This window comes from Cyanistes caeruleus, chromosome 6, assembly GCF_971803275.1.
Source record: "Cyanistes caeruleus chromosome 6, bCyaCae1.hap1.1, whole genome shotgun sequence".
NCBI classification, from domain to species: domain Eukaryota; kingdom Metazoa; phylum Chordata; class Aves; order Passeriformes; family Paridae; genus Cyanistes; species Cyanistes caeruleus.
Window position 1 is genome coordinate 19,464,571 of NC_141706.1, and position 20,817 is coordinate 19,485,387.

General features: G+C 43.1%; 1 protein-coding gene and 1 long non-coding RNA gene across 25 annotated transcripts in view; one reads left to right on the forward strand and one right to left on the reverse strand.

Annotated features, from left to right (window-relative positions):
• SOX6 (SRY-box transcription factor 6) overlaps window positions 1–20,817 on the reverse strand; it is a 369,681-nt gene that overhangs the window by 348,294 nt on the left and 570 nt on the right. For 13 of the 23 annotated variants that reach the window (XM_086893202.1, XM_086893189.1, XM_086893212.1 and 10 more), the window contains exon 2: window positions 19,946–20,125. The gene's annotated coding sequence lies outside the window, so the exon portion shown is untranslated. Of the gene's footprint in view, window positions 1–14,170; window positions 14,496–15,417; window positions 15,668–19,945; window positions 20,126–20,615; window positions 20,757–20,817 lie in introns of those variants that run through there. The other 10 variants (XM_086893209.1, XM_086893196.1, XM_086893177.1 and 7 more) reach the window with 6 other exon arrangements.
• On the forward strand, window positions 15,169–19,822 carry LOC147652493 (uncharacterized). Of its 2 annotated transcripts, none has more exons than XR_015288038.1 (3): window positions 15,169–15,382; window positions 15,766–15,819; window positions 18,765–19,822. It is a non-coding gene; the product is annotated as an uncharacterized LOC147652493 (long non-coding RNA). The 2 variants fall into 2 exon arrangements; XR_015288039.1 differs by having other exon boundaries at window positions 15,193–15,382; window positions 15,661–15,819.

Genomic DNA, 20,817 nt, shown 5'->3' on the forward strand with positions numbered 1-20,817 from the left:
TTAGAATAATAGCAAAAATATTAAAAAAAGAGCCATCACTAACAGAAAACTGAACTCAGATTGAGATAAAAATGTCAGTGACACAAGTTTTTGACACATTTGGCACTACTCATAGAACTGGGAACACTTTTACCATTTAAACTTCTTAAAAGCATTCCTGGGCTATTTGATTTTAAAAGTCATAAGGAGAAAAATGTTTTTAAAAGGATCGAAGCTTCACCCTCCTCCCTCAATGAACCTCTGGTAGTTAGCAAAAAAAAAAGTCATAGTGGTTTAAGCATGTAGGACCTTGACGCTGAATTGGATATGATATTCTTCTGGTGTATTCAGAGCACATGTCCATACAGCAGCATAAAGTTTACCTGCTCATACATCTGTAACTCTTAGCATTTGGTCCCAGAACACATTTAAACACACTAGCCATGATGCAAACACTGAGTTAGAGACATTCTTTATACCTTGCAGTCGCAGCAGATTGCACAAGAGGAAAGAAGGGTACTGTGAGCAGAGAAACATGTCACTAATCACGGTCTGTGGCAGCATCAAAACAATCAATAACGCCAAGTTCTCCTCCCTCGCCCTGAGTGCTGGCGCCCACTGCTCCCCAGGCTGCATCAGAGGCGTGTTGTTTCTCCTCCTAGGAGTGCAACCAGAACTGCTCTCCCTGCTAGAACTGGCTGTCCCTCCAGTCAGACACTCTATGGTCTGAGCTGTGGTTTCAGCTAGCTCTCTAGCACAGTGACATTGCGTTTGAAGCAATCACACAGTCATTTACTGCACCTCAGCTGAGAGGCAGGAAAGAGGAGCTAAACGTATGATTTCTTCTGTCCTTTCAGCTAGACGTGCAACAACATGCCTGTCTACACACTAATCTAGGCTATATAAATACTTTACCTCAGCTATTTTAAAGACAGAGCATAAAAAGAAAGACAAACAATCAAGATTTAAGCTAGCTCTTAACTGTACCCCTATTCCATCCTGGTGGGAGCGAGCAAAAACTCTTGCAGAGACAATGAAAGTCTCTTCCCTCAAAGATTTGAAAAGATCAAGATTTATTCCTGCTGAGGAGAAATGGCATCCATTTCCTTTGCTGGAGATATCTAGGATTTTCCCCCAGCTTCCTTTTGTTTGTTTCCTTTTTTATTCAGTTTGTCCAGTTGAGCCTTTGTAACGCTTGGTCAGGAATTTGGGGAATAATGGACAAATATTTATTTAAAATTCATATATAACTGACAGCAATAGCAATCGTATAATTACAGAAAAAGATTCTCTGGCTTCTGTAAAACTACTGAGGTAGTGCCAAGATTATGCTTCTTAACAGAAAGGTGAGAGGAGGAGGAGGAAAACAATTAGAACCATTACATGGCCAAGACATCTTGAGTCAAGATCAAATATCTGACAGTATTGCCTAGAGATCTCAGCTCAGACAAAGCTCACTGCTAATAATTGTCTGAAGAAGGCTCATTCGGAACAAGTTTAAAAAATGGTAGTAGGAAGTAGAGAGACCTTGGAAAAAGAAAAATCAATATAAGCAAATATAATTTACTTTCAGAATTTTATATACCAACAATAGACAGGCATTATTAATTTCTGCAGATAAATAACATAGTTCAAACAAAAAAGAAGCAAAATCTGGGTCAAATGTTGGTCTCCTGATAAAAAATCTTAGCAATTTCACATTAAACATAAGTTGATTATAAAGAACATATTTATTTAGCATCAGTAATTATGTAAAATGAGCCATTCCCTCTAGAGATTATCCATAGCCTTCTAGACAAAACAAGCCCCAGAAGTTTTTAATCCTGACCATGTTACGGGCTGACCATTAAACAAAGGAGCAGGTCAGTGAGGAAATTTATAAGCCAAAAAACTATATAAACCACCACTAGTGAATAAGGATTCAGCCCTCCAAAGTGCTAAGCATGCTGGCCCCAATCCAATGAAGTACTTAACTACATGCTGAATTTTAAGCACATACATAGTCTCATTCCCACTGAGATTATTCCTGGGCTTTAAAGCTCACCATGTGCTTGTATAGTTTTTTGAACTAGGACCAGAGCACTTGGTATCTTCAAGGACTTGAACCCTTGAGTGTTAGAAGCTGAACCTGGAAGAGCTCAAGCATATGAGTTTTTACCTGTCTTAATCAATAACTCTGAATTTCATTCTAAAGATGTGAACCACACAGAAATTGCAAATTCAGATTTTGACACCCCAATACAACTAAGTATAACCAAATATAAATAAATAGATAGATAAATAGGTAACTAGATAACTAGATAAATAAATAAATGAATATTCTCACCTAGGTCTATACAAGGAACCAAAACCCATCAACTCCTCTGTCTGAGAAAACACATGTCCTGCCGAGTTCAGTCTTATGAATCAATACTGGGAATAAATGCCAGCTCTCTAATTTGTCATTGCTATTTATTTTAATACAAAAATGGTGAGAAGAGGCAAACTTCTCTTCACACTTTTGATTGTAGTCATTTTGGCTGCAACACCAGAGAACAGGCAGCCTGTGGCTGTCAATGGCTTCTGGCAAATGAGAATCTCTTTACCCAGCAATTGCTTTCACCACAACTCTGGAATTCACCACGAGGAGAGGGAGGCCGAAGTGTGACACTGAGTATGCTTTTGGACGAGCAAAATACCAGAAGAGCAAAATGCAAATAAATTAATTTTGCACATCAAACAAATCATGGCTAATATTAAACAGCCTTTTATCTGCATGCAAAGGGGGTAGTTTGTTTAATGTTCTGCTTTTTTTTTTTTTTTTTAATTTCAGGGCCCTATTAATTGAAAAAAAAAAACTGCTCTGAAAAACCAAATATTTTTAACACAAGTCATTTTATTAGAATTTGAACTTTAAAAAAGCTTTGTAAGATCCTGACACATTAATCAAGTGAGTACTTGCACAGAGAAACTTAGAGGGAATAGAATGAACCACATGCACCTTTATGTCAGAAAAAAAAATTGAAACAAATTGTGGAAGGCTATTTTGTGCAGTGGCTCCTGTGCCTCATTTGGACAACTGTATTACACTGTGGCATAGAAATGAAATAGTGAACATGCATAACCAGTCATAGTGTGATCCTAAAATAATCAGACAGTTGGCTGCCACGATCTAGCAGCTCTAACTAGATGGAACATTGCTGTGGGGATCCATTTGCTGGTCCACAGCATTCACCAAGAAAAAGCATTAATATGCTTCGCAGCATTTTTTTACGTGCTTAAGAATTCCAATGAAGCCACAGTAATGAATGATCCCGCTAACCCTGGGCACTCTTAGAAGAAACACTGAGGATATACAGATCCTTCTCTGGAAGTTTCAGTGACTCAATGTGATAAAGCTTCACATTTCTTGTGGTTTTGGATTGGCTCGCTGTTTGTTACCTCTGCATCTCAGTTATTGAAACATAGGCCCAGCCCAGCCTACCACACACAACTGGAAGGCTGCAGGCCATGGGCCAGTTCTTCTAAAAGAACTGTCTGCCACAGGAAGTCAAAAAACACTTCTTGCTAAAAAGTACAAGAACTGCACTATTTTCGAGAAAGCTGAGAATATAGAAAAACTCTTTCCCTTTTACATAACACAGTATTCACAGTTCTGGAGGTTGTACATCCCAGTTATCAACAGCTGTTCAATCATTACTCCCCCTCTAACCTCAATTAATATCCCATTTGATTGTGAGTGACAAAAGTGCTGATTTTGATATCTCATCCTCAGTTCTTGGAAAGTGAAAGAGCCTAAGCGAAGAAGGAGAATAAAGTAATTAGGTATGCCTTGAATGGCTGCAACCACTAATGCTTATTTGCCCCCACACATCCTAGGTTTTTTCCTGTCTGTCTGCTTCTCATCCTATCCCCTTTCTTCCTTTTGTTTCCTCTCATTCAAGTATTCTCCTTCCCTTCCCATCCCCAGAAACTACTTCAGATTCTAAAGTACCTATTTGATTTCTGTTTTGCTTTTAGTTAGTCTCAAAACTTCATCACCAACAAGATCAAAAGAGCATAAAATAAAATCTCATTTCACATCTAACATTCAGACCACAAACTGGTGTGCAAGTGTATTGGGATTACTAATTTACACTGATCATCTAGAATCTGCTAATCCTTTTGAAAATATTTGCTATCAACCAGCTGTCAGAATGATCAGTAAAACACAAAAATGTTTACGATTCATGCCAACCATTCACAGACGGGTCATACAAATAATATTTATGTACACTTCTAAAAAACACTGATGTGACCAAACTGATCCACTCGAACCTATCCCAGAAACCTACATTTTCTCTGGCAGCAAGGACAGATAACTTGGGTCCCAAAAAATTTGCTGTGAACAACTTAATCAGCAACAGAAAAGGAAAATAGAGTTCAGTCTTGGATAGCATAAGCACTAAAGGGACTTCTTCAACCACTGCATGTTATCTTCTTCCATTACACCACCTACACAGAGAAGTTTTAAAAATTTACATATATCAAGTTATATCCAAATACTATATGACTACAGAAAATCTCTATGCGTGTTCAACAGCAATATGAGCATTACAGTTGCTGTAATATTCAGTTCAATTATATATGCATTCACTCACTCTTCCCTCCCATCTTTGTCCTTTCATAGCCCTTCCCCTCCTCTTCCTCTCCCTTTGTTTTTTCATCCCTTCTTTTCTCCCACACACTTTCAAGAAGGCCCAATTCAGCACAGTGTGGCATCGTCAGAGACCAGCGACAGCTGCTGTTCCAGCTACAACAGTGAGTGGATTTAAAACAAATCAAGGGACAGCTTTAAAGTTTGGGAGAGCTGTTTAAGCTGAATATGTAATAACGCTGCTGAGGATTTGGACTTTAGCTACACTCAATAGGGGTGCTTCATTACCTACTTGTGGGAATGTCACTTGTCTGCGGTGAGGTCACAGCCTCCTGGCGGTAAATTCCGTATTTGCTGTTTAGCCCGGTCAGCTGAAAACAAACTAGCAGATGCCACCCTGATTTGCATCCAGTTGCTATTGATACTAAAGGGACAATATGTGAAAGACAGGAAGTATCATGTGGGAGCCACGCTTCACCAGTGTGAGGGGAAATGAGCCTTCACCTTCTTTATCTAATCATCCCGAGCAGAATTACTGAAATAGAAAAGCCTCCCACAGCAGGAACACCGCAATCAAAACCAGTTTGGGGATGGATTTGACTCATACTGGTTTATTGGTTATCCTAGGCATTTCTGTGCCAGTTTGTCTGTGGTGGAGGGGAGATTCATCAGAAGTAAAAACAGCAACATCTTAAACCTTGATGTTTGCACTTCTAATGGAAATCGCCCATACAAACAATTCAGCAAAACAGTTTCCTGCTCCTTTTGGGTTTGGTTATGATGCACTCATATTGTGAAAAATTACATTCAACCTGCCCAAGGGAAGACTTCATAAATTAGAAACTCCAGCTAATTCTCAGTAATAAGTCTTTAGGTACATTTTAACTCTCCCATCCACATTTTCTCTTTCTCTGAAAAGACTACACAACACTCACAGAACTCTTTCACTTTTACATCACTGTGATGAGTTTGTGTTTGCAATTTGATCCCATTCCATCACAGAGTGTTGTGCAATGGTGTTTTCAAATCAACCTTTAGTGGGCACACCCATGCAGCCCATAAAACACATGGCAACGTGGCTGCAGTAAAATACACAAAAAAAAGCTACATACACAGCGTAGCTGCACTGCCACTGCTAATCAGAGCTTTTGTTACATTTTTAAACATCACAGATTGAATCCTTCTTGTCTAGAGAGGGTAGAGAAGTTAAAAATAATGAGAATTTTCACTGACTGAAGAAAGACACTAACCAGGTGGAAAGACTGTGTGGACCAGCAAGGAAAGAAAAGCCTTTTGGCTTCTACCAAAGGTTGAGGGAAGATCTTTGAAGCATGGAGCAAGGGCCCACTGAACTACTTGAATAGCAGCAGATTTGGCTCCTCTTAAAGTCTAGGCTGAGTGTTGAGAGGAAGCACAGAGACACATGAGAATGAGACTATGCTTTCTCTTGCTTATGTTACTGAGCATTATGTGGCAATACCTTTCTTTCTTGGTCTCTTGCTTTACATTTTCCCATCTCACTACTTTTCTCTAAACTGACTCCTCTCGGTCTGTGTTGCCATCATCCCATCCCAACACCGGTCCACTACCTTCTAGCTCATGAAATCAAGGTGAAAAGCCGATGATATCTGACTTACTTTGAAATAAATAAAGATTCCATTATTACTTCCAAAGAGAAACACCATGGGCACCATAACTTCCATGTGCAAAGAATGGGTAGCATAATGGGAACTAGGGTGTATAGAAGGCAACCAGAAAGGATATTCCTGGAATTCGTCTTTGACCTTTTGGTTAAGCAATGAGAGTAGATACAGACAGCAGAATGTAAGAATGTATGCATGTAAACTAGAGGTGAATACTTAATTTCACTCGTAGGGACTACCATAAAAAAATCACTACTAAATATATGTTGAAACACAACTACTTAAGGACATTAAAAAAAAAAAAAAAAGCCATGTGCATATCTATATATAGTTGCACTAAAGGTTGAATAAAGTATATACCCACTGTATGGCCAGCATAAATCCCTTAGCAGAAGAAAAATATGAAAGGACCTGCAAGAAGATAATCTGCCCTCAGCAGATCAGGTATGAATGAAAGGGAAAAAATAAAATATAAAAAGACACAGCCACAGTCCCCACGATTAAAGGAAGCCAGCAAGCCAGCAGTCAAAATCCCCACATGCTGCATAATATACTACACCAGGAGACCTGCTGGAAGACAGATATGGAGGGACAGTTGGTCTAACATGTAGTTTATATGAAGTGAATTCCTGTTACTATCATCCCAAAGACACATAAAAAATATCATGTAAGCAAACCTGATTCCACCCTGATTGACACAAAATTATTCTCTACAGTTAATCCAATACAAACAGGGCCTTGACACGCAAGCCCCATCCCCACATAGTCACAAAAAAAAGTCTTTCCATTGAACCCAGAAGGAACTGCATCCTGGCCTAAGGAATGTGATTGTGGCTACAGTAAAAAGGCACCCTGCTGCTTAAGTAAACAGAGTAACACTGGCTTATACCAGATGAGAATACGTCAAATACCAAATTATATCAAAATAATCCTCTGAAATAGCTCAGCATTCAAATTCCATATATATCAAATCCTTCAAAATATTCATTCTAATAACTATAAGCCAGTCAGACTGGCTTATATGACACCGCTCTTCTCCAGAATGTTCCCAAAATCTTAGTCCTCATCTAGTTCCGCCTTTTACTTCAACAGGTGGATTTGGTCTTTCTGAGGTAAAATGCCGTGAATGTCCTTAGCACAACTACTACACTGAGGAAAGGAAGTGAGGATTCACTGAGCCAGTTAAAACTATAAGAATGTAGATGGGCAGCCCCATCCTATCTTAGCTGGAATTAGGCCATGACACTGAGGTTAACCCCCCACTTGTGCAAAATACCATGGGTTTTCACTAACCACAAATGGTCAGGACCTTGGTGGAACGAGCCCATCCACAGCAATCTCACAGCTGTACGAAGCAGCAGAACAGTCTCTGAAAAGGTGGGATTCCAGGTCAAACTACCCATGGATACATCCATCAGTCATCACGTAAAGCTGAACAAAACTAAGACTGCAAGACTGCTGCAATACAAGCACAGTGCAAACATCTGTTTAAGCACAAAGCCTTCCTAAAACTTCACCTCAGTAGTTCTGGAGCATTAATGGACAGAGCCTCTGTGGAACAAGCATCTCTGAGTAATGAGGAAACTCACAGAACTCTCTGCCTCCTCCGCACTGGGACACTGACCAACACAGTTTATGAAGTAAACAATTCAACAGCAGCCCTTCCGGAACAGCTCAGGGTGATCCACTCAGGAATTAAAGTCACATTTATTCCAGAAAAGGGTTTCCAGATAGGGAGCACCCTGCAGTATTTTATGCCAATTTTCTCACAACGGCAGGTCCTTGGAGTAATATATAAATTCTCCTTATGCTGTGTAACAGTTAGTTGGAATTAATAAACACATATTGTTTCATTAAAAATATTATGTTCCAGCACATGCTTTCAATTTGCCATAAAGTATGGTATGTAAGAAATCACACCATTTGCAATAAATCTGAAAAGATATTAGCATTTTTGTTTCTAATACAAGATATTTTATGCAAGTCATAAAATTTCAGTGGTACATGGAAAGGGTCTTAGCAAAATACACAAAAAAATTTGACTATAAACAAGCCATCATTCTGGTAAGAGGAAATACAAACAACCAGAATAAAAATAGTTGATGCACAAAAGCCATAATGAGGGGGTTGCTCAAAAAATAACTTCTACTTTGAATGGTTTGGATGAAATACAAATTATCCACAGAAAAGTGTGGACTGGCATAAATGTTTGTACAAAATTATAAGTATATTTCTAGAAGTATGCAAGAGACAACCGCCTGCATGCTGCACAAGGTCCCAACAACGCTCTGCGTAAGTGCTAGTGCACAGAGTCCAAACCACTGCATTTTAATTACTATGCAGCCTCAGATATATTGCCTTTGATATGGAAATGTTCCTGTTCTCTCATCTTCACATACGGTCTCATGCACAGAAATCTTTATCTGATTCATAAAAAATAAACTAGAATCCAATCTCAACACCTGACCTCAGTGCTTAGAAGTTTTTTACTAAGCATGGTGTCACTATAAAAAGAATGGGTAATATTGGTGTAAAGTTAGATATTTGGAGCAATGATATGAAGGATTTGCAGTTAGGAATCAAATCAATACTGCATCTCTGAGGTTTCAGAGTTTCCTATTGCCTTATGTCAGTCTACTAGTGACTGGAGACACAATTGACTACACCTTTCTGTCTAGCTCAAAAAGAAAGAAAAAATATTTATATGACATTTTGTCTTGCCACCAGTGGAAGATATGCAATTCAGCCACTTGATGTATGGAATAGGTTCTGGAATCTAATAAATCACTAACATCAAACTTTTCACCTTTTTTTTTCTAAATTTGGATGCTACATTTTTGAACATATTTTAAAGGTATGTACTACAAAGTTTGCACAAGAAGAAGGAAAGCATTTCCCAAGCTTTACTTCAACAAGCGGGTAAAATAAATATAAAAATACAAACCCAGTACTTTTCTGTATCCTGTATTAATATGCTGCCCATAAGAAGGCTAAAAAAATTTGGCTTTGACAAATTCTACTAGTCAGTCAGAGAAAACATTAAACATTCAGACCTATTTAGGTAATTCTCCTAGCTCTATAGAATTACATTTTCTTTTTCTAAAGAATATGATCTGTGTAAGCTCTCTATAGATGATAATGACCCATCTGTAAATCATTTTGTTGCAGGTTATCTGTTTTTTATCACTGCTAGTACCTGTCTGTCCTTGATATGATACCCTTAAACACATTAACTTGATGGAATGTTTTGCCTGACTTCAAAAAAACATCCATTGATCCATTCTGCACTATAAATAAATTACCCTGATTAACCTAGTTTAACAATATACCTAATTTTATCTTACTCTTTCCAATTCACAAGATTCAAGAAATATTTGATTGAACTAATTTCCAAGCAATGATTTTCAAACTTAGGACACTGTTGGGTTTTTTTCTTCTTAATTTAAGAAGACAAAACAGTAAACATAAAACTGATACGAGTATTTTAAAATATACAAGAGGAGGAGAGAAATGTCTGTGTACTGATTCTTGTTTCTTTAGGAGAAAATCTATTTTTCAGGTTCCTGTTCTACTAATTGAAAGAGAATTATTTAAAACTTCACTGAATACTTGAATATATGATGGGTATCTGTAGCAGTTTCACGAGTTACAAAGAACTCCAGACTTTCTGAAAGACAGTAAACTAAAATTTGGCAGGAAATCTCTTACAATGATGTCACAAATATTTGTTGTTGCCACAGAATACTGTTTTAAAAGAACACCTAATTCTGTGCTGAAAAGGCTTTGGGAACATGCAATTATCCAGTTTTATCACTGTAGAAATAGGCTGCTTTTCAGCAAATACGTCTATCAGATCTCTCTCTTCTGTGCAGAACTATATCTAAATAAAAAGGCACAGAAATCACACAGCCCAGTACACGACCTTACTAATGACAGGATTTTATGGTGTTTTGTTGTTTTCATAATATGATGTAAAGGCCTGCAATGACACACGTACAGATACATACTGTGGGAGGATCATGTGTCTAAAAAACTCCAAATGGCTCATACAAAAGAAAAGAAAATTCAGTTTCTGTGGTTTGGTAATAATTCCCCTAAAAGTTCCCATTCTTGCTGTTCTACCTGAGGAAAAACAGAAAGTTGAGTTAATAAAAATTACACAAAAGGCCACTGAAAGAGATGGACAGAAAGCAGCTTGCTACAGTACAAATCTGAAACATGCACCTCTGTGTGTTTTGCTGCTGCTTGACGAGTGAGCTCTGTGTGAACTACCGAACACATCACACAGCAGCACTTCTCTCCCGGGTTCTGACACCATGCAGAAATGCCTCAAAGCTCTGCCTCTGTGATTTACTGTACCAACTAAAATGTTTTAAAAATATGTTGCTGTATCACTGCAGTTGACATAGTTCACATATACACAAACACCCCTATTTACGTAACTTTTGAAAACTTTAGGTATTACACGCAAGGTCTGCCAAACCGGTCTGCTGATCTCTAAAGTGACACTGTGGAAAGAAGGAAATATACAGTATCCCATTGTATGGGGTGGAAAGCAAAGTGGATCCTGGCTTCTCTTTCTGAAGCAATTTTTTGTTCTGGGAAGTAAGTAAGTAAGTAAATAAATAAATAAATAGACTGAAGCCTTTGGAGAGTGATCACTTAGAAGGGGGAAATCTACCCAACTGTAAAAGATTGATGGATATGCTTCATGAAGTGGTGTCTCCCAAGGTGATCACAGTGTTTAGCAGATAAAAGAGGACTAAAGAAACTTTCTAATGCCAACTGAGGAAACTTGTTACTGCCATCCTCATGCAAAACTATGGCCTTTATTGCCACAAGATAATTCAAGGCCTCCAAGAACTGCAGGGCTATGTGAATACTTCGGACTAAAAATACAATCAAAGATGCAAGAAACATGTCCAAAGAGGGGTTTTTTTCCCCTGTTGAGCAAAAGAAGTTCGGCAGGAGATGACCACGAACAGTTGTTGGCGACGTATTAAAAACCACTGGCGAGGGAACAAGCACTGGCAGTTCCCACTTGTGAACAAGATCAAGCTGACAAGTGAAGGCGACTAACTTTGGACATCAGCTATTATTTTCTACAAGTATTTTCTACCAGCAAGGCACTTGTGGCCTTACCAGTGAAACCGATGGGCTCCACTTTGTTTCTCGTGTCGCTTTCCCCGGTGTGTAAACGCAAGAAAAGGAAAAAACGCAGCAGTTACATAAGTTGAGCAGAGAGTCGGGAACGTGCAGGGAGAGACAGCCATCTGTCTCGCTCCCTTTATGCTGTGTTATACACATGGCACTGGCTTGCACCCTGCAATCGAGCAGAGAAGGAAACAGAGGGAGCGCTGAGGCAGCCCAGTTCAGCCTCCCAGCAGAACCGAGACGGAGCTCTGAGCTGCAAGGGAGGAGGGAGAAAATAATGCGTTTAGCAGAGGATGCGAGACTGCCGACCAAAGGGCCTCTTACGCGCTCATCGCTGAATGAATTAAAGTTCCCGGGGAGGAGGCCGGGGGAAGCGGGGCGAGCGACACGACAAGTGTGACAGGAGGGAAGGGGCCGGGAGCCGCCAGCCGGGGACAAGGCGGGCACATGCCGGCGGCCCTGAGGGAGCGCGGGGAGCGGGGGCTCCGGGCCCGGCCCGGGGGTCGCTGCGGGGTCCCCGGCCGGGCCCGGCCCCGCGCCCCCTCCCCCGGCTGCGGGCGGGCGGCGCGGCCCGGGAAGCGGCCTGGAGAGCGGCGCTGGGAGCGATGCCCAGGGCTCACCTTCCCCTCCCCCCGGAGAAGAGCGCTTCAAAATGGTTTTGCAGGCGAGGCTGGCCAGGCTGCGCTCGGTGCAGGGCTTCCAAGTGCAGTGCCTGGGTTGGTTTCCGTATATTCTTTGGCTTTTAATAGCTAGCTGAGGGAAAAAAAGAAAGCATTATTGTTTTCTTTCATTCCTTCTCTCATTGCCTATTCTAAATTTGACTCCAAAGTTTAAGCGGTTGAATTGGCTAATTCTGAATACAGTCTATTGAGAGACCAGACACAGCAGTATATCCCTGTATAGCAATAGATACAATGTGCTGAATTGGCAGTCTAATTATAAATGTGGCATTTGGACCTCCTTTCAGACCCAGTGCCACCTTACCTTATGAGGGAACTTCAACTACAGCAACTGTTCAAAACAAAATGCCATTACAGGATCAGCTTCACCCAACACTGGAACCAGCCAGGGGATTGTTTTACAAACAGCCTTTCTCACTTAACACAAGAATGTATTATAAGGAAAAGTTATGGATAGTGCAGAGTCTGAAGAAAACGCGTATGTAGTTTCTGCCAGGTGTCGAGCTACTTCAAACTGCAGCATACTCCAAATGACCTCATTATTTTCTTTTAAATATACTCACTATAAATAATTATTCCTTAGTTTTACTAGAATGAGCTGCTAGGTACGCTTGCTGTTTATATTCCAAGCGTAGTGTGCATGTAACGTCATAAGCACAAAAACCCAAGAAATATCCTGGCTCAAAACAAAAACCTGCAATAAGATCTTGCCAAAGAATCATGGGGTGCTGAAAAAAAAGTTTTTTAAAGTGTCTTTTCCAGGGAAATATTTATATATAATGGCAGGCTACATTCACATATCTCACATTCATTCTTATTATTTACTTTATGGTATTATAATGGCTTAATTAAATGAGTGGGCACAAGCACGTCAATAAAACAAGTCAAGTCAAGTTGAAGTCTCAAAACAGGTTTCAAGATTGCTCCATTACACGAATACAGAAAGGGAAATTCGTTAATTTTTTTTTTTACTTCAAACTCTATTTGAGGACTGGATAGAACCGTTCTCCTGTCCTCATGATCAGCACTGAAGACGGAAATGGCAAAAAATGTTAAAGTGAGGTAAAAGAAAGCAGTAGGAACAAAGTGCCGCTCGCATGCCGAAGGCTATTTAAATTTGCTTAATAAACATATACCTTATCTGCAAACAGCAGGCGAAGATATATTACTTTATCACAGAAAGTTTCACCTCTCTGTTTTTGGGAAACACCCCTAGGACAGCACTAATCTGCCGTCCTCAGGCTCCCACCGGACTGCCTTTCCCTGCGGCCCCCCCCTTCCCCCCACCCCGGCCACTCAGACACAACACTAATTGTCCTTTCACGGTGCCACTTTCACTCCTTCCCGTCCTTTCACAAATAACAAAACCGCAGCAAACCCCACGGTGAGACGGCCCGCAGGAAGCGGAGACAGCGCTCGGCTGGACAGGAGTGGTGCCTGCGAGTGACCTCCGGGCCCTGGCCGCACGGCTCGGGCCGCGGCCGGTGCCGCCGGCCCGGGGACACGCTCTGGAGGCTCGGCAGGCGTGGAACTACCTGCTCGCATAGCGCCTGTCTGCTCTCCCTCTCCCCTGCCTACACCCAGCCGCGACCCCGCCGCCGGTACACGCGTGCATGCATTACACGAGCGGGCAGCGCCGGTGCCCGCTCCTCCCCGGAGCAGGGCGAGCCGCAGAGGCACACTCATTAGCTCCCACTGATGATTCCTTTCAGGATCGTGAATGGAACAATTGTCAAAAACTGCGGGAAAAAAAACAAGCCCCGAGACTATTATATACAGACACAGCTTGTGTGCGTACATGTGACAGTTGCAGGCAACCCCGATCTGGCCATAAACTCTTCAGCATTATCCGAGATAAAACATCAAATTGCTTGTACGGTAAAAGAGGCTTCTTATTCCCAATCCAAAAAAATAAACAGCTTCGAAGGTAGTGAAACCCAGGAAAAGAACAAGCTCTCCACAAGACACACCTTGCCTCACTCGTATCCTGCAGCACCGCCTGTAAACAGCTGCGCTAGCTTGTTGCGACAGCCACTATTTTATTTTAAAAGAAGAATAACAGTAATAATAGTAAGTGAAATACTTCCTGGAAAACTTACTTTGCATTTAGTTTAGGCACTATTCTTTTTTTCAGCTCGCAAAGGAAGCCGTTTTGTCCAGGTTAGGTATTGTCTACTTATGGATCAGCCTCTGGCTAAGGGTTTATTTTAATTTATGGCTTATGCATTCTTTTAAGGTCGATTTGCATGACCTCCGGCAAAGAGCTAAGGCAGCAAGAAATCCCAAGTCGACTGTTGCCACAAAGCGGCACGCATCTCCCCTTCCCCGGGTGTAAACAGAGCTCTCTGATGATGGACTGCCTTCTTCTCCCCTCCTTGTGTATTACGAATTAGGGCGCGATATCGATTTTAAAGTTTTCGGTCTAACTTTATCCGAAGGCTCTGCTGGGAGAGATAAGGCGGCGGAGCGGCGCGGCGGCTCCTCGGGACAGCGCCGCGCCGTGGCCGAGCGCCGCACGGCCGCCGCCGCTCCCGCAGCTTTGTGTGCTCCCCGCAGCCGTCCCCGGCCAACTTCAAAGCACTCACCCACCTCAAACTTAGCTCAGAACCCACAGGCACGACTAAACTCCCTTCGCCTTTCTCCATCCCGCGTCTCTCGGGGTTATCCGCCAGGAGAAACCCACGCGAGCACTTCGGAGCAATGACAGCAGCGCTCCGCTCCCAAAGATTTATTTCGGATTTTATTTTTCCTCTCTTTCTCCCTCTCGTGTTAGTTCCTTACGTACAATATCTTCCCGCACCATGTGTTCGCCTGCCGTGGGTGATCTTAAAATACAACGCTGATCTGTCACTACATTTTAAAATAAACTCTACTCGGGAAGGATGAGAAAGTGTTGTGATTCAAAGGTACTGGGGTCCCTTAACGTCTCGGAAACCTCGGGATTCAAACAGCCCCGGAAACTCGCACGGGGACGAGACTGTAACTACTTTTCCCTAAAGAGAAGTTGGGGGCCGGGGGGGGCGGGGGGGGGGGAAGGAATAAAAAAGAAACACAACACCCTCGTGATATAAAAGTAAATAATCGTGCAGGGGGAGGCGGGGGAAGGGGTGAATTCAGCAATGTTAAAAGCTAAACAACAGATCTGTCTCCGGACGCTGCTGCTTCACTCAATTGCAACTAATAACCCATTAAAGACAGCGCAGGGGGAACCGAATTCGCTCCTGCAAAGCGACATAAATCCAGCGAAAACCCATTAAACCACCGCCACCGCCACCAAGCCACGCAGCACTACACACCACAGCAAACAACAGGTATACAACACAATAGGGCTGGTTTTCCTGGTTACCTCCTCGGGATCCAGTGTGGCACAAAGCACTGGGAGAGCCTCCTTTTTTTTTTTTTTGCAACGCGCTTCGGTAATTTTCATTAAAAAAAAAAAAAAAAAAAAAGAAAAAAAAGAAAAAAAAAAGAAAAAAAAAAAAAGAGGGAAGGAGGTGAAGGGGGGGAGGGAGGGGAGAGGAATAAATGGGTAGTAGTTCGGTAAAATAAAATAAAATAAATGAACTAGAGTCTGCTGGTGTTTCTCCAGGCCATGGATGTGCAGGATCCCGATCGTTAGAAGTTTGCGGATGGGTTGCCTGGAGATTTGGTTACAATCAGGTTCATTTTTTTTTTTTTTTCCTCCTGAAACAAGTGAAGGCGATGGTTACTGCTGTCAATCTTGGCAATCAATGTGAGCGGCCATGTCGTAAGTATTCAAAGCATTTCCCGTCGTGCAACATCAGAAAGTGAGTGGCCAGGGCATTGATCTGAGGAAGGCAAAAGGAGGCAGGGCTCCCCCGCCCAGACAGCACAGGCAAGATGAGACAACACAGGGAGAGAGAGGAGGGAGAGGGGAAGGGAGAGAGAGACAGAGAGAGAGAGAGAGAGGCTGGGAGCGAGCGGGGAGAGCAACAACTGCGGAGAAAGTGAGCACAAAACAGAAAGTGAAATCGGCGCGGGCTGCCAGCAGCATCCCCGCGCAGCTATCACCACTCACAGGGCCATTAGACACATGAAACCCTACACCGCTCTGCTCCCGCTAATGACCACTGATTGCCCGGAGTGGTGAGGAAAGGTACTAGAAAGTTACCGGCGAGGGGGTGCGAGGGCGGGGCGGGGGCCGGAAAAGGAGGAGGGGGAGCGGGGGGGTCCCGGGGGAGCCGGTTCGCGGGGCGGGGGGGGCCGTGTCACACGGGGCCGGCCCGCCCTCCGCCCGCTGCGCTGCCTGGGGACACACACGCCGGGAGAGTCCCGCCGGCTCACGGGATACCCCAGAAAAATCAAATTACAAGGGGGGGAAAAAAGCCGGAGAAAGACGATGTGCAGGAGGAGGGAAGAGCTGGCGGTGTGGGGAGGGAGCGGGGACGACGAGAGGGAAGCACTCTGCAAGCGCTTAGTGACAGCTGATAAATGGGTCTCTGAAGAGCCCGATCCCACAGCACGGCCGGGAGGCGAAAAACAAAAATTAAAAAATTAAAAATAAAATAAAAAAAGGAGGGGAGAGATAAAATGGAAAGTATAAATTATACCGGAGATGAGAATCCAGCTACAGGAACCCGGGGGAGAGGAAGGGGAGAGAAGGCACTCAGAGTCCACAAACTAGTGACCGATTCGGCGGAAAGGTGAAAAGTGAGTGCGGTGAAAAGGGAAAGACAGGTATGGCCAGAGAGGAAAAACTGATTTAGGACGGACTCGAGATGAAGTTGGGATTCTCGTGGCGACGACGAGAAATTTTAGCAGCGGCAATATATAAATATCCCTCTCTCTGCCTACCAAAAGGCAACAGATAAGGACTGGAATATCAGCTTGAATACCAATTTAGGAAACTCACGCTCTCTTGGAAGTGCTAATTGGGGATGGGGAGTGGGGGGAAGGGGAGAGATCTGGGAGAAAGAAGGGAAAACTATAAGGAGCTGAGGAGAAAGCCAGTGGCAGAGTACTGCAAACCCAAGAAAGTCTCCCTACTGTATTTTTGCATTCCAAAGGTAAACATAAAAGAGTCTTTCAAACTGTCAGGGGCCCGCAGATCAGGTGGGCAAACAGCGCTGCAGAGAGAACGTCTCCCTCTTTTGATATTATTCACACCTAGGCTAAACTGTTGTTAAGATGGGAGTGCGGAAAGCAACCTCAAGCCCACAAAATGAGAGAGAGAGAGAGAAGTTGTTGATTCATCTCTGTATTTTTGGCACTTTCTCCCCATTTTCCAGAAGGCGCCTGGAACAGTTAGTAACAGACAAACTTTTTAATTTTAAAATAGATTCATAACTTATAGAGGCCAAAAAGACGAGGAGAGAGTCTGATTTTGCTTTCCTTCTCTGTGAAGTACAAATTTGCAGACTAGGTTAGACCCCGAAGCACACTCAGCCCCGCTGCAAATGAACCTGGCTTCAGCAAGACGTGATGAAAATTGAGCATTAACGCGATGGCACAGGACAGATATGACCTGGCTCTGTTTCATTTTGTTAACAAGCTGTAAAACTCGACACACTATTCGAGTCATGCACGTTGCATCCATCCTCTGCCTTTGCTATCCGAGGTGCTATCACCCCTCTCGAGCCGAGTTCAGGGCAAAGGAGTTGTAAGTCATGAACCTCTTGGAATAGTGGACCTGTTTTATACAATATTTTTGTCAATTCCACTACAATAGAAGGAATGACCAAGTCCTATTCAGCAAGGAGCAAGCACCTTGAAATATAACTTTATAATTACCTAGTAAAGGTTTATCATCAAATTAGCTGGATGAGGGTATAGTAGCTAATTTCCATGCATTCTTTCAATTTTAATAAAAGATACTAAAAAAGCGAAATTCAGAGATGAGGGGAAATTGTATGATTGTAAATACTGAGTTTGTATTCACCTGCATCCGGCCAATTCAAAGTATTCACCTTGCTGCAGTTACCCGGTGTATGGAATTAAATAGCTGCCTTTCAAGATACTGCTCTGTCCTTTTTAATCTTTAATTATAAGAATTCCCGTGATTGACCACTAACGCTTTCCTTATAACACATTTGAACCTGCTGCAAATAAAGGAAATACCTTGACTTTTTGCACAACTAGTGTGGCTTTGGCGGGCAAGAAGATTTAAAAAGAAAAAACAATTAAAATGAGCTATGTAAGAAAAGAGATGTAAATCAGAATACAAGGACGAATAGTCTGCCTCAGTCTGCAGCTCTAGTGATTTGTTGCTGGAAGTTTTTTTCTTCCAAGAAACAGAAAAGGAAAAAAAACCCAAGCACTCCTCAAATGTAGCGCCTTATTAAATACGAAGTGGGAATGGGACAAGAGATAATTAAGGCATCAGATAAATCTAACCGCCCACCTAGCTCCGAATCGGGGGAGCATCCCGCTGCACTCCCGAAATTCCAGTGCAGAGAATGACACTGGCTTGGGGCAGGACGCAGCAAGGATGCGGCCACGCTGCCATGCGGAGTGCAAGGAATGCTCTCCAGCTTGTTGCTTCCCCTGTGTGATCAATTAAGTTTCAGATGTAACTCACAGTGCCGGAGAGCGGCAATTTCTCCGCGGCAGGAGAAGTGGATTCCTTGGGCATTGTATGCAAATGTATGTGTGTGTGTGTGTGTGTGTGTGTGTGTGCGCGTGTATGTGCGCGCTGCACGGGGATAATTGTGATTCCCTCTTTGTTTGCATAAGTGAACACCCGCCGTGCGGATCCGTATACACGTGCCGAGAAACAAGAAAATGCTTTCCCTTGGAGTGTTACCCCACGTTTAGAAACCGCGTTTGGAATTACTGTCCTTGCTTTGGCTTCAGGAAGGCTAAAGGCTGGCAGATGTTGAGCAGGGATGCTGACCTGCTGGGGGTCCCTGCGCAGGGAAGGGACCGCAGGCGCTCACATCACGTCGAGGCACTTACCTGTGCACAGCTGTCATTGCATTTTGCGCCCTGTGTGTCACTAAATGCGTTAAAGTAAAGCAATATTCAACAAGAGAGGCGAGCTGTCTAAGTGTGCTAAGTTGTACGTACCGCATCTTTAACCTGAGCAGCAAACCTGCAACTCCTGGAGAGTTGGCGGAACAGTCTCAGAAGTTTTGGATTCAAAGGGCAAGGAATTTCACTTTAAAAGTCATTCACCCACTTCTAAACTGCCCTCTCACCCCAGTTAATGCCGGACAATTAAGAGGCATGTTTATAAATTCCCTCTGCGGACACTGTCCGACAATGAAGGCTTGTTACAGGCTTGCTGAAGATGTTCAGAGAAACTTTTGCGAAATAATCAACAGCATCTGAGAGAAAGCTAAAGGGAAAGAAGTTAAAGCCTGATAATCCGATTGGGAAAAAGTTTTGTTAGACTAGCTAGAAGTAAATTACTGCACGTTTCTTCAAAAGCAAACCCATCAGCTGATACGAATTCCCCTAGAACAAGAACCTCTAGCGAACTCCAAATTCAGGGGACGTTTGCATTTTGTAACACCCAAAGCTCAAGATCTGCCTGAAAACAAAAACTCTGAATTCCTTACAGAGTCATCTGCCAACAAAATGTATTGTCTTGGCAGAAAGAGGATCAAGGAGATTTTAATTTCATTTTAAACTGTGCATCATCTTGATAGCGAAGGAAAAAGCCGCAGCAACAATATCCCCGCTCCACGCCCCCGCCGTTCAAAAAAAAAAAAAAAAAGGGGGGGGGAGAGAGAACTGGAAAAACCACATAAACTTTTACAAAGAAAATAAAAGCAAGTTCGACATGAAAACCCCTTCCTGTCTCGGAAAGTTCATTTTAAAGGTCCCCTCTGTAAATCTAAAGTGCAAACACCAGGCTAAGGTAGTGAGTGGCTGGAATTTGCATGCTGATAAGAGAAGGCTGTTGTACTTACAGTGACAGAGGGCAGGCTGCGGAAGAAAAGCTGTTTGTGTTAGCCTGAGAGTCACCCAGGGCTGCAATGAGAGGAGAAGAGAGGAGTGGGAGTGCCAAGCTGGATACACCTTCACCGCATCTCATCACATCTGCCAGCCTCTCTCTCCCTCTCTCTTTCATTTCCACATTCCCTTTGTTCCTGAAAAAAAAATCTACACGTCACATCAGTCCCCAGATGCAGACTACACCAAAGAAAAAAAATGAATAATTCAATCAAACTGTGCATAGTCTCTAAGGCAATAAATCTATTGCACTTAAAGAAACGAAGGGTAATTACCGCTATAGAATTAGAATAAGGCCAGAGCGCGCAGGGATCCCAGGGTCTGCAAACTCCACGGTCAAATAAAGTTTCATTTATTTAATCCTTTGACAACCCCAATGTAAACTAAAGGGGAGGATCAGAACTTATTCCGGTTGGGTTTGAGAATGCTTGAAGTGAATGTTATAAAAGGAGAGCGCCCGTGGTCTGTGACAAACACAATGCAAGGGAGTAGAAGTGTTTCACTGCATCACCTCCAGGGTCCTTTCCCCCCTCCCTAATGAAGAGTAGACCACACTCCCACTTCCACCGGCTCCTGCTGCTCGCTGCAAGTGCAGCGGGGATCGCTGGCAGCCGGCAGCCGCCTTACCTGCTCCCGAGCGCCAGCAAAGCCTGACAAAAACTCAGGGGAACCGGCAATTTTGTTCTACGCTCTGGCGGAGAGAAGCCTCGGGGGATTTGCACCGGCAAGGATTGCCTCGGAACGGTGCCCCTGACTGGCGGGCGTGTGCCGGGCTGAGGCGGGGGACTGCCCGCCGGGGGCGGGGGGAGCCCGGCGGGAGCGGAGCCCG